The following is a 15,142-nucleotide window of genomic DNA, read 5'->3' on the forward strand; positions in this document are numbered from 1 at the left end:
TACTTTATCTTGATGAAGTCCTACTTTTTGTTGCTGTTGCTTGTGCTGTTATTTATCGCTACAAAATTCCAATTAACTCTATCCCCTCTGAAGATTCCTGCAGGTGCTTCCGCCAAGCCATCTTCAAAGCTGCTTCCCAAGCCATTCCTCGTGGGAGACGTGCTAACTATATGCCTTGTCTTGATGCTGAATGCGAGCAACTACGAAAGCAGTATGATGAGTCGTGCGACCCAGGTGTGGCTGACCATCTCATTGCCTCCCTGGATGCAGCACGCCAAGCCCTCTGGCAACAACTCACGGAAAGTCTGAACTTCACCCACTCAAGTAGGAAGGCCTGGAAGCTTCTTCACAGACTGGGTGCCGGTAGCCAACCCCCTCCCGTCTCCCATCCTCCCGCATCTCTAAACTCAGTGGCCAGTCACCTAACTCAAGTTGGACGTGCTAAGATCGACCTAGTCTGGAAAAGAGAAATTTCCCATGAGTGGTCATCCCACTTCCGGTTATCTTGTCCATCTCCAAAACTCTCTCCCTTTACACTGTCTGAACTGGAAGACGCTTTGAAGAGGGTTAAACCGGGAACAGCTGCTGGCTATGATAACATCACCCCAAAACTCATTCTTAACCTGGGCCCCGTGGCAAAGAAGTGGCTCGCTTCATCCCTGTCCCACATCTTGGAATTCGAATCTATGCCCAAAATTTGGCGTCGTGCGAAGATTATAGCGGTTTTGAAACCAAAGAAAGACCCAACACTGGCCGCCAGCTATAGACCAATTTCTCTCCTCTCCGTGTGTTACAAACTCCTTGAGAGGCTGCTTCTATCACGTATTTCTCATCTTACAGAGAAATTCCTATCACCCGCCCAGGTTGGTTTCCGCCCAGGAAGATCTACCTGCGAACAAGCCCTGGCCCTCTCAACTTACATTGAAAATGGATTCCAGAAGAATTTAAAGACGGGTGCTGTCTTTGTTGATCTCACAGCAGCCTATGACACGGTCTGGCACCGTGGTCTCCTGGTCAAGATCTCAAGATGCCTGCCTCCATGGGTGGCCAACACTATATCGTTTCTTCTCCAAAACAAAAGATTCCGGGTACATCTGGGTGACAAATCTAGCAGATGGAGACCTGTCTCAAGTGGCCTCCCCCAGGGCTCTGTTCTGGCTCCTACGCTATTTAATATTTACATCAATGACCTCCCAGAAACTTCTTCAAGGAAGTTCATCTACGCCGATGACATCTGCTGTGCAACTCAGGCATCCAAGTTCAACATCCTCGAGGAAACACTCACGAAAGACATGTCTCTGATATCTGATTACTGTAAAAAATGGCGACTAATTCCTAGCACTGCAAAAATGGTATCATCTGTTTTCCATCTACACCATGCCTCGGCCTCACGTGAGCTTAATGTGCAGCTTGGTGATACGAGAATCCGGCATGAAGCCCAGCCAGTCTATCTTAGCGTTACTCTCGATCGCACTCTGTCATTTCACAAACATCTCATAAAAACTGCAGCAAAGGTGGGCGCCAGGAATAACATCATTGCAAGACTGGCCAGCTCCTCATGGGGCGCGAGCGCTTCCACACTACGATCATCATCTCTGGCATTATGCTATTCCACTGCAGAATACTGTGCCCCAGTATGGTTCCCTAGCCCCCATGTCCACTTGGTCGATTCCAAATTATACTCCTCCATGAGGATAATTTCTGGAACCATCCGTTCCATCCTGGATCCATGGCTGCCAGTTCTTAGCAACATCGCCCCGCCAGATATTCGTCGGGATGCTGCATCATCTAAGTTCATTTCCCACGTCTACGCTCAACCGGACCTGCCAATATACGTGGATATCTTTGCCCACCCTGTTCAACGCTTGACGTCTCGTCACCCAATCTGGTCCCCTACACCTACACTGAACTTCTCTGTTCCAGTCTCTTGGAAACAGAGCTGGCAGTCAGCCGAGGTAAAGAACAAACACCTCATCACAGACCCCTGCAAGCGTCAACCCGGCTTTGACCTAGCACGTTATGATCGGGCCCTCCTCAATCGCTATCGAACAGGCCATGGCCGGTGTGCCGCTATGTTCCATCGCTGGGGAGCCAGAGACGACCCGAACTGCCCCTGCGGCTCCAGACAGACTATGACCCACATAGTCAACGACTGCCACCTCTCCAGATTCAAAGGAGGTCTCGAAACTTTACATCAGGCTCAACCTGATGCTGTTGACTGGCTACGGAAGAAGGGCAAACGCTAGAAGAAGAAGCTACAAAATTATGGATCGACCAGTCATCGCCCATGTTCAGCGGGGAAGCAATGATAGAAGCCAGACCTTCCACCTTCTGCATCCCACAATGATCTTGGGTCCATACTCCCAGAGGGATAGAGAATAGGAAAGCTATCAGGGAAGGGGGATGGGATATGGAGATTGGGTGGTGGGAATTGTGTGGAACTGTACCCCTCTTATCCTATGGTTTTGTTAATATCTCCTTCCTTAAATAAAAAAAATAAATTAAAAAAATTATTGTCAAGACAAATGTCAAAAGCTTTTGCTTTTTATTGTCTAAAATCACAGTATTAGATGTATATGTTTACTCTGGAATGGTAGGTGGTGGTATACTTGGTAGGTGTACACAATAACAGGTACTGAGGACACAGGTTCAAGTCTCTCATCCCTATCTGCAGGGGTGGGAAGATTCTCAAACAGTGGATCATCGCTGCAGGTTTCTCTGTCTCTTCTCATCTTTATCCTTTTACATTTCTCTCAGCCTCGACCAAAAAGAAAAAATGGCAGGGAGGGTGATGGCCAGGGAGTGGCAGAGTCATCAAGCTATAACATAAATGGAAAAAAAAATGTTTAATCTCTTTTATGTTAAATTTTTGTAAGTAATAGAAAACAGGGTGTATTTGGTCTTTGTTATTAATACCACCAGGACTTTACTGCTCTGTGTCAACTTCTTTAGACAGAGAGGGAGAGGGAGAGAGAGAGAGAAGACCACAACACTAAAGCTTTTCTCAGTGTGGGAGAAGTCAGTTATCTCCTTTCAGGCCCCTGGATGGCTGTTGGTATGCTTCTAAATTCTGCTTATAAGACCTTCTGTTTTGATCATAACATTAGGTTCGGTTGTATTACTTATGTTGTGGTCTATTTACATAATCACTGTTTTACCTGGGTCCCGCCCTGCCTGCAGGGTATTGGTTTAATCTCCACTGGTTAGATGGAAGCTTTATATGTTCTGTTCCCACTCTTTTTTTGCTCCACCCCCTCTCCTAGTCATTTCCTTTCCCTTGCCACTTGCGGTGAAGAGATGGATAAAAGGCAATGTATCTGATTAATAAATGAGATACTGCTTCCCACCTCAGGCATGAGTCCCTGGTCGTCTGTCTCCCACCCATGAAGCTAGCCTGGCAACTGGTGCCCTGAACTGGGACCAACATATGGCGTACCAACATGGGGCATGAACCTCGGCTCCACACACAAACAGCAGACCTAAGACGACCAGATAAGTAAAGCTGCTTGGCCTGCCTTTCTACTTATGAAGAGGTTTCCCAAAGCCTCTACTCTTTATTCATGAGACAGTTTCTCTGTCTCTGGAATATTTTGCTCTGGGCCACACTTTGGTTCCCTGACTGGGAACTTTGGTTCCTTGTGATTGTGATCATAGATCTTGGGAGATGCGCGTAGATTTCCCCTGGGACTTTCTGGAATCCCTCTCCCATTTTTCCTGAGGAGAAGGACTACATTTTGCTCCTGGCCACACTTTGGTTCCTTATGACCATGATCATAGAGCTTGGGAGATGCATGGAGATTTCCCCTGAGACTTTCTGGACTTCCTCTCCCATGCTTTCCATGGAGAAGGACTATTCTAACTTGAAAAGCATTCTCCAGTACCCTGGAATTCCCCAAGAATGGAGACAAGTGGTTAGTTCTACCCTCCTGATTCAATTCTTTCTTCGATGGGAAGACACTTTTAAAAATGGGTGCCTGTGGGAGTCAGGCTGTAGCGCAGCAGGTTAAGTGCAGGTGGCGCAAAGCACAAGGACCGGCATAAGGATCCCGGTTCGAACCCCGGCTCCCCACCTGCAGGGGAGTTGCTTCACAGGTGGTGAAACAGGTCTGCAGGTGTCTATCTTTCTCTCCTCCTCTCTGTCTTCCCCTCCTCTTTCCATTTCTCTCTGTCCTATCCAACAATGACAACAACAATAATAATAACTACAACAATAAAACAACAAGGGCAACAAAAGGGAATAAATAAAATAAATATTTTAAAAAAAGATTAAAAATGGGTGCCTGCAGCAAACCAGCAGGAACCATCAGAAGCACCCTAAATGGAATTTTGAGGAGCTTTTTGGACTAGGACACCCTCTGGGGACTCATGATGCTACATGGTGAGATCTGGATAATCTGGTTCAAGGTGAAAGAAGCAAAAACTGCCTACTGCTTTTCTCTCAATTCTCCCTGTTGTTCTCTCTGAATATCTTAAATTTGCTGTCTGCTTTCAGTTGCATTTCGTAAAAGAGTGATTTGAATGACTTAATTTTTGTATGACATTGACTTTACAAAAAAAAAAAAATGCTGGACGTAGCCATGATTTCTAGAGACATCCAGAAACAATCCAAAAAATTGTTTTTTTTCTTTTGATTTTTTTTTTTTACGTCTTGGTATAAATTGGAAAGGTTTAATCCTGAAAACTGTATGAGTTATGGGTGGGGTAGATAGTGCAATGATTATGCTAATGATTCTCATGCCTAAGGCTTCTAACCATGGTTCTTCTTTTTAACTTTCCACATTTTATTGAGTTTAAACTGTTTTAAACAACCTTAAAATCATACTAGAAAGGACTTCCAATTATAATGGAGTTATCAATTATAGTAAACTTCTAATCTGCTACAAGTTTTGTTTGACAAGTAAGTGAATTACAGCTGTCAAGTCTTCACATGAAAAAGCATCTGGTCAAATGAAATCCCTGGATATCCATTTGGACCCCTGTTCTCTGACATCGCCCACAAAATGGCATGACTACAACACACTTCCCAAAACCAATGATGTGACCTCACATGACCTGAAGAAACTGATTCACAGACTCCAAAGCTCACTTTCTACAGAAAAGCGGAATTACATGGTTGACCTTCCCCATTGAGGCAGACGTGTAGCATTTCATCCCCTGGCATTTCATCCGTGGTCATCTGCTTTGGACTGACGCTTCTATTGGACTTACTGGTACACCTCTTAGACACTTTACACAACTTTACAGCAGTTTCCCTTTACACTGCTGGGTTTCTGAAAGACTGACCGCAGCTGTCCATGGACTTTGCAGCCAGACCCTTGGGACTCTGTAGGCCATGCCCCCTCACCTGCAGGCCCTGTCCCCAGAGACAGAAACTCCTCCCTCATTATTAGGTCATTCCCACAGAGGCAGGAAACGCCCTTTGAGGCATGAAATGCCCCCAGAGGTAAGAGATGCCCACAGAGGCAGGAAACACCCTTTGAGGCCATAGATGCCCCCAGAGGCAAGATATGCCCTTTCACCTGATAGGCCTTGCCCTTTGAGGCAAGAAACACCCCCTCAGGCCTCCTCTTGGTATCACACTGGTTCTTGCTGCTCTCTTACTTGTTCCTCCATGTCTTCTGCCAGTTCTTTTGAAAATGCCTGTACGATATAGATTTCTGTTCACCCCGAACTCCTGATACTATGGCCATTATTTAAAAAGAAAGAGGGAAATGTTGGTATGCTTCTAAATTCTGCTTATAAGACCTTCTGTTTTGATCATCACATTAGGTTCACTTGTATTGTATTACTTATGATGTGGTCTATTTACATAACCACTGTTTTACCTGGGTCCCACCCTGCCTGCAGGGTATTAGTTTAATCCCCACTGGTTAGGTGGAAGCTTTCTATGTTCTGCTTGCGCTCTTTTTTTTGCTCCATCCCCTCTCCTAGTCGTTTCCTTTCCCTTGCCACTTCCGGTGAAGAGATGCATAAAAGGCGATGTATCTGATTAATAAATGAGATACTGCTTCCCAGCTCAGCCATGAGTCCCTGGTCGTCTCTCTACTGCCCATGAAGCTAGCCCAGCTTGGCAGATGGCCTAGACTGGAAAAGCCGGGGTGAAAGAATTCTTTCAAGCAGCATCATCTCAGATACAATCTTCACTGTTTACCATAGGCAAAACATTTTTTCAAGATTAGTTTTAAGATTTTTCTTTTGAAATATTAAAAAATAAGGGCAAAAAAAGGGAAAAACAAAAACAAAAATAATAAAAACATTACAAAACAGATTATATATACATATATACATTTAATTTCAAAAAATAACAATTGCTGTTTAATTTAGTTATTTTCTCTAAGAAGTTGTTGAATTAATGCCAAAATAAATTTGTAGCTATAACCAACCTGATTAGATTCTCAGGGGCAGAATTAGTCATCTGAAAACTGTCAAAAGTTATTTTCTAGTGTAGCACCATTTTTGTGTATTAATTAATTTTACACATGATTGATTAGATCTTATTTATAACTTACCCACAGTCCTCTTAGTCCTCCAATATTACTTAGAATTGTTGTTTTCACTGGGCTGGCTTCACGGGCGGGTAACAGACGACCAGGGACTCATGGTTGAGCTGTATGCAGTATCTCTTTATTCATGCAGGACACAGCTCAATCTATACCAAGCTAAGCTAAAACTCAAAACTACAAACAGTCTTGTCCTTATAAATATACTAGCCCAGTAGGGTGGGAACAGGATGTGACACAGAGAGAGTGGAGAGAAAAGTGACTGGTGAAAATCAGGGTATGACAAGGAGAGGGGGCGGAGCAGGCAAGAATTCTATCACTGAACCACTAATGCCCTGGAGGGGGTGTGGTGCTTTATGTAAATGTAAAAGTGATTTATGTAAATAGACAGCTTTGAATGGGATCAAACCAATCCCTATACAGGCATACCGGTGCTTGGTTAAGCAGAAGCCAGGGGGAGATGACATACTACCCAACATAGAATTGACTATTCATGAACACTAATAGCTTGTAACCAATTTAATAATTGAGATACCTCACCCATAAATAACACACATTGTCTACTACTTAAACTCTGTTTATATTTCTTTCACACCATGTAAATATGCAAATAACTTCTTTCCCATTTTTCAGACTATTAATTCAAGCCTCTTTACTGCTAAAATAACATGTATAGCCCGAAGCCAAATGTCGCTTTTTCACAAAAGATTTAAAAAAAAAAAGCAGATTCTTTTGAAAATGAAATAAAATCGGTTGTTTTTTTTTACTCTTCTTGCACAACAAGATTAACCATGGTAAGGTAAGCATCTTAGTTCCTAAATTACCTAGCACAGTTCATATTCAACTTCAAATAACCTTTTTCTGTTCACATAGGAAGCTTTACTTTAGTGCTAGATATGTGATGCTCATGGTGGTATTTCACCATAAGGGTGTTGCTACTCTGGCATTCAGTTTCCACTGAAATAAGGACTATTTCACATGAAGGTATAGTAAGAAGATGTCTGATGAACTCCTCTATTGGGCACATACACATACACAAGAACATCTTGTTTCTTCTCTCTTTTTTTGAATTGCCACCAAGGTTATGAATCTATCACTCCCAGAAGCCTTTTCCTCTTTTGTCCCCCTTTTCTTTTCTTTTTATTTGATAGGACAGAGAGAAAGTGAGAATGAAGGGAAGATAGAGAGGGGGGAACACCTGCAGCCGTTTTACTACTGCTGATGCTTCCCTCCTGCAGGTGTGGCACGGGGACTTGAACAGCAAGCAGTCTTTGGTTCTTTGTGTTTGGTAATGTGAGCTCAGCCAGTGTTGGTATGCTTCTAATTCTGCTTCTAAAAACCCCTTCTGTTTCATTTGGTTTAATCCCCCCTGCTTAACACTGTATTCTATTTACATAAACCGCTGTTAACTAAGCACCACCCTCCCTCCAGGGCATTGGTGGTTCAATGGTAGAATTCTCACCTGCTCCGCCCCCCTCCTTGTCACACCCTGATTTTCACCACTCTCTTTTTGCTCCACCCTCTCTACATCACATCCTGTTTATACCCTACTTGGAAAGTATATATAAGGACAGTATTGTGAGTTTTAAGTTTAGTTTAGTTTAGTTTTGCTTAGCTTGGCTTAGATTGTGCTGCATTCCGCATGAATAAAGACTGAAATGCATACCACCCAGCCACGAGTCCTTGGTTGTCTGTCTCCTGTCAGTGAAGCTCATCCCGACAATCCAGGGGCACCATCATCCATCCCCCCAAATGTCCTTTTATTCTGACTGAATTTTCTTTTTCCTTTAATGACAGATACTCAGGTATCAGATAAACTGGGGTATTTGAGCAGGTGTTCCAAACACTATATATATATACTGATTCAGAGAAAATGTTTTCTTAGACATAAAACATCTCAGGCTTGTGAGGAGAGATTATTGTCTTTGGTTATTACTGCTTTAGGTAGGGCTAGTGTATTTCTCAGGAGTGGATGAGAGCAGTGGTCCTCAAAGTGAGAATCCCTCACCAAACACATCAACATCTCTAGTGAAAGTATCCCCAAAATGTTAAGTTCTAAGTTCACAGAATTAATCAGCATTTCTGGGCTATGGATATGTTTTCACAAATCCCTGAATGCTTTCATGCTTTAAAAAAACCACTGGTCTAGAAGAAAGAATTACATATCAAAGGGACGATTGGAGGTTTTACAAGGAGCTCCTCAGGAAATAAGTTGGTTAGGTGCTGGGGAAAACTGAATTATACTCAGTGACAGTGCAAAGTGAGTAGATACTGAAGCTATATTCCATATCTGAACCTTGTGTCAAATTTCAATAGCCTAAAAATCACATAATTCTTAAAAAAAAAAAAGAAGTGGAAGAAATTCTTTAAAAAAAAAGAAAAAGAAAGAAAGAAAGAAAGAAAGAAAGAAAGAAAGAAAGAAGTGAAAGAAAGGCAGCAAGAAAGAAAGAAAGGCAGAAAGAAAGATGGCCAGGTGGTGACACATCTGGTTAAGCACACACATTCCAGTGAGCAAGGACCTGGGTTCAAGCCCCTGGCCCCACTTGCAGGGGGGAAAGATTCACGACTAGTGAAGCAGGGCTGCAGGTGTCTGTTTCTTACCCTCTCTATCTTTCCCTTTGCTCTCAACTTCTTTCTCACTCTATCCAATAATAAATAGGTAAACAGATATGTAAATATTTTTTTTAAAAAGAATGATTATAAAAGAAAAGAAAAAAGCCTCCTATGCAGATGATAAGTAACATTTGAGATTTGTTTCTGATCTAACTTGTTTATAAACCTGGCAAGGACACATTTAGAAAGCTGACATTCACTAGAAGTCTTCAAAGCATTTGCTTTCACTTGGTCATCCTTAGACATTTACACTAAATTAATCTGTAGTCATGAGCAGGAACATTCCAAGCTGCCCTAATATCGACCCATGTTCCTCAGGTGTAGCACAGAGTATGTTGTCCAGCCTCCCTTCGGAGGATGTAACATTCTCTACCATTGTTGATCCAAGTTGAGGGCAAGGTCCTATGGGGGCCCACAAGGGGGTCTATTGTGTTGTTCTTGATAGAAATGACCAGTAACAATGGAGGGGAAAAAAACTACTATAGCCACAGGCCCTTTGGAATATAACTAAAATATCTACAAAACAGAGACCCCCCCCCAACTCTTCATCTGCACTACTCTATCCTTTAGGTTCATGATTAGTCAACAACTTGTTTGGCTTTATATGTTAACTCTCTTTTCAGTCACCAGGTTCCAGCTACTAACATGATAACAACCAGACTTCACTGGACAGGCAACCCCCCAATGTGTCCTAGAGCTCCGATTCCCCAGAGCCCTTCCCCACTAGGGAAAGAGAGATGCAGACTGGGAGTATGGATCGACCTGTCAACACTCATGTTCAGTGGGGAAGCAATTACAGAAGCCAGACCTTCCACCTTCTGCATCCCACAATGACCTTGGGTCCATACTCCCAGAGGGATAAAGAATAGGAAAGCTATCAGGGGGGAGGATGGGTTATGGAGTTCTGGTGGTGGGAATTGTGTGGAGTTGCATCCCTGTTATCCTATGGTTTTGTCAGTGTTTCCTTTTTATAAATAAAAAAAGAACTGTGCAAGGATTCCAATTTGAGTCCCTGGCTATCCATTGGCAAGGGAGTCGCTTCACAATCAGTGACACAGCTCAGCAGCTGTCACTCTATCTCTCCTTCTATATCTTCCCTTCCCCTTCTCAATTTTCTCTCTGTCCTATAAAAAAAAAAAGACCACAGGAGCAGTGGATTCATAGTTCAAACACTGAGACCCAGCAATAACACTAGAGGCAAAAGGAAAAAAACACAGATTTATAGATAAATAAATAAAAATATAAAATACCACATAAGTTAAACTAAAATACTACTAGAAGATTTTTGGAGCTGTCATTCTGAAAATAATTTCTTCTCCTAACATCAGTGAATGCTATAGGCCAAATAGACAAGATCAATCTTAGAGTTATGCTAGTCTCTAACATACAAACATTTATTCATATCAGACAGTGATACAAATTATCAGACTTTTCTTTAAACTGTCAAGAAGTTGTGACTTGGAGACTGAAGCTTGTTTCTAGTTCATTTTTTAAAAAATTCTGCATGCCAGGTGATAGCATGTTGAGTTAAGTGTACATGATACCATGTGCAAGGACTCAGGGCCAAGCCACCAGGTCCCATCTGCAGCGAGGAGACTTCATAAGTGGTGAAGCATTGTTGCAAGTGTCTTTACCTCTTTCTCCATCTCTATCTCTACCTCTATACCTATATCATCTCTATCTCTATCTATCTTCCCTCCCTTCTCAAATTCTGTCTCTATCCAAAAAAATAAGTAGATTAATTATTTTAAAATATGTTTTTGAGCAGGTCACATGATTCTATAGCTAAAGAGCTAAAAATCATAGCTGGCTTGTTTAAATGAAAATACTGTTGAGGTAGTTATGTATTTAGTACATTTTTGGGGAAACAGAGCAAATTTTTATGATGATAAGAAATAAAAAGGGAGTTATTCATGGTGCATGGGGCTAAGCACACCTAGTAAGAAGCACAAGGATCCCATTTTGAGATCCAGCTTCCCACCTGCAGGGGGTTTGCTTCACAAGTGATAAAGCTATTCTACGGGTGTCTATCCTTCTCTCTCCCTTTCTGTCTTCCCCTCCCCTCTCAATTTCTCTTTGTTCTATCAAAAAAAAATGGGGGGGAAATGGTCACAGGAGTAATGGATTCGTAGTGCAGGCACCAAGTCCTAGCAATAACTCTGGAGGCGAAAAAGAAAGAAAAAAGGAGAGAGAGAGAAAGAGAAGGAGAGAGAGAGAGAGAGAGGGAGGAGAGAGAGAGACTTACCTGCTTTCCCTCATTCTACTTGGGCACTCAGTTCTTTATCTTTTGGTCTTGACTCTGAGACCCTTCCTGACATGAGCCTTATCGTCTAGATATTTCTTAGCACATATCTCTGGTTTTTGTGTCTAAAGATCACAACTGTAGTTTTTTTTACTGTTAGATAATTATGCTCATTTGGGGTTAGATATTTCCTATTTTTTAATTTCTTTATTGAGTAATTAATGGTTTACAGTCAACAGTAAAATAAAATACAAAATAAAATACATTTTTACATGAGTAACTGCTCTCAGTTTTCCACATAACAGTTAAAACCCCACTAGGTCCTCCTCTGTCTTCCAAGACCTGTCCCTCTCCCCTACCCCAGAGTCTGTTACTTTGGTGCAATACACCAAGGGTTTGATATTTTCTATTGCCCACTCTTTCTTCATTGTCTCCCTTTATCCATTCTCTGCATTCCAGGAAGCTCACCATTATGAACTGCCTCGCTTAGTCTCTTAACTCTGGTTCTGTTTGCATTCAGCTAGTGTGAGACCTGGGCACACAAGCACAAACATGAAATCCATGAATTGATGCCCTCAGGCAACTTTTTATTGGTTGAGGCCAGCTCACTGCATTCTCCAGCAAAGGTAGTGATTGCTGATAGACTTTATCCTGCAATTATTTTATTCTCTGGGTTCCAATAACTGTTGTTCTTGTTCACTGATTTGTTTCTCCAAACTGTTCAATTCTTCTCAATTACCCACTTCAAGGATGTGATGGATGCAGTTTTTGACAGAAAACTGTTGGGTACATTACAGCAAAAGAGTAAAAACTACATATGAGAGTCACAAAATTCCTTTATTATGCTCGTTCCTGTATTTTTAGAACATCATAATTGTTTGTACAACAGTGACATGTCAAGTTCTAGCTTTAGTAAAGTGAAGTATATTTTAAAATACTTTAGTAGAAGTATTTTAAAATTATCTTTAAATTTACTCAATGGAAATATAAATTGATTTAAACCACAAGACTTGTATCTCTGTCATACTTTATATCTTATTTAATGTTCTTACATACAGCTTTCTCTTAATAATGTCCTTGAAAAGATTAGAATAAAGAAAAATGGATTTCTTAATGCTACAATGTATATGTAACATTTTATGTCTTTAGAGAACATCTTGTTCTATATTATGTGTGCAGTTATTTCAATGTATAGATAGCTCATGCATATGTAAAGGCTTTAATGGGAATTCAATATATGGCTCTTCCTTTCTGTAATTCCAAATTCAATATCTATTTTTGTAACAGTGCTGCGTGGTATCAAACAATTGCCTGCATTTTAAAATTGCAAAATGTGTGTTGGAAAAGATTGTTGTGAAGTTGGGATGTGAACTATATACACCACTGTTCTTCAATTCATCATTTAAAACATGACTTCAAAACTTCATCACCTAAAAAAAAAAAATCTCATCACCTGGACCAGGAAAAGAACTTAACCATAGGGAACATGTCTAGTGATGAGTGAAGCCATTGACTGAACCCTGACCCAGCATGAGAGTTCCAGAACACTCAGGGGAAACTCTGCTATTAGTCACTTATTAAATCTCTCCCTTTTTTCTCTCTTTTGTCCACCTGAATGAAAAAACTCAATCTGGGAGGCCAGAACCCACAAAAATAAGCAATAATGTTGGAGAATGGGGCCTACTCTTCCAGGAAGTCCAGGTCATTGTTTTCATGAGGTCCAAGCGGGTTGAACCCAACTCTCCCTTCAGGTCAAGATGAGGGCAGGTCCCCCTGACTTTCTAAACTAATGATGGATGGCTTCTCCAGAATAGGGCTACCAACTCACTGAAGGGAGCTTCTTTCTCTATTTGTTTCTTCTCTGTCTTTCTATGTGAAACAATAAATTTGAAGTGATAAAATGCCACTAATAACCAAAACTAAAAAAAAAAAAAAAAGAAGTAGCTCTGTGTATCCGGTTAATAGGTAATGAAGTTGGAGATTTGAATTCATATCTGCATGACATCAATGTCTTGGATTTTTCTATTAAAATATAAATAAAATGAGGGGAGTATGTGGCCTTTAAAATCAGATCTTGGGGGCTGGGTGGTAGTGCAGTGGGTTAAGCACACATGGCACAAAGCACAAGGACCAGCAAAAGGATCCCAGTTTGAACCCCCAGCTCCCCACCTGCAGGGGAGTCACTTCACAGGTGGTGAAGCAGGTCTGTAGGTGTCTATCTTTCTCTCCCCCTCTCTGTCTTCCCCTCCTCTTTTGATTTCTCTTTGTCCTATCCAACAACAACAACAGCTATAACAACTACAACAAGGGCAACAAAATGGGAAAAATAGCCTCCAGAAGCAGTGGATTTATAGTGCTGGCACCAAGCCCCAGGTATAACCCTGGAGGCAAAAAAAGAGCAGATCTTGTGTACATAAAATTATTACTTAGATTGTACATAGATTCAACACAATTTTAATCTATATAAGTGAGAAATCAAAGTATACATAATAAATATATCTACACTCCTGATAAATGTTTTCAATAGATGAATCTGAACTATCATTGGCATCTTATGTTGAAAGTGTTGAATCAAATGTGGGAATATCAGTGGAAAAAATAAAGAAAAAAGCAGGTAAATCCTATATATTTCATGTCAATTAATTACGTAAATAAATATAAACCCATCCTTTCCTTTTAATCAATTCTGATCATCTTCAGCCTTGATCTTAAACATTACTTTGAATAGAGTTTATAAGCATTGAACCTTCAGTCAGATTATAAATATGTTTAGTTATAGAGATATGATTTTTTTCTTTTTTTTAATTCATTTTCCCTTTTGTTGCTCTTCATTGTTGTTGTTGGATAGGACAGAGAGAAATGTAGAGAAGAAGGGAAGACAGAGAGGGGGAGAGAAAAACAGACACCTGCAGACCTGCTTCACTGCCTGTGAAGCGACTCCCCTGCAGGTGGTAAGCCGGGGCTCGAACCAGGATCCTTTCGCCGGTCCCTGCGCTTCGTGCCACCTGTGCTTAACTCACTGTACTACCGCCTGACTCCCTAGAGATATGATTTTTATTTTCTGTCCCTAGTAGAGCCCAGAACTAAGTTCATCATAGTCAGAACTCAGAATGTGCTGGCTGAAGAATTCCACGAGATGATGGAGGTTTTGATTCTTGCTCATGTCACATCTATTCCAGTGTTTCTACCAGTAGGAGAAATGTATAACTTCTGTCAGAAGTGTCATGTTAAATAAATGAGCATCCTGTCATACTTGTCATAGTTAGAGGATTCAGGGAAATGTGTTTTCACAATAGGTCCTAAGATTTGCCTGTGACAGTTGCTAAGGCAACAGAGTGAACAGAAATCCTTGGGGGGATTCTGCTGCCTGGCCCCCTGGGGTGGTGTTTCCAAGCCCTATCTTTACTTCACCAATCACTTATGCCCAAGAAAACAAAGGACTCTGTGGCAATTTAAATATGGTGACACATGCCAGTGTTTGTTCTCTCTGTCTTATCAATTTCCCAGTATTACTAAGGTTTGTGAAATCAACAGTGTCTGTGAAGAAGGAATAATGGGAGAACAATTCAGCTCACGGGTAGAAGCAATTCTCATCTTGAAGATCACTACACTGGATGCGTTTCAATGAAACGATGCTACTAAATATTAAGACTGTCTGGAAGAAGACCTTTGTTGGTATTCTTCGTGTTGGTTTGGTCCCCTTCCCCCTACCTCTGAGAGAAATGGTTTGGCCCTTGCTAGTTTCAAGCCCCTCTTTCTCCCCGCCCCGTATGCTAAGGATGTCCAG

This window comes from Erinaceus europaeus, chromosome 4 (genome assembly GCF_950295315.1).
Source record: "Erinaceus europaeus chromosome 4, mEriEur2.1, whole genome shotgun sequence".
Classification (NCBI taxonomy): Eukaryota; Metazoa; Chordata; class Mammalia; order Eulipotyphla; family Erinaceidae; genus Erinaceus; species Erinaceus europaeus.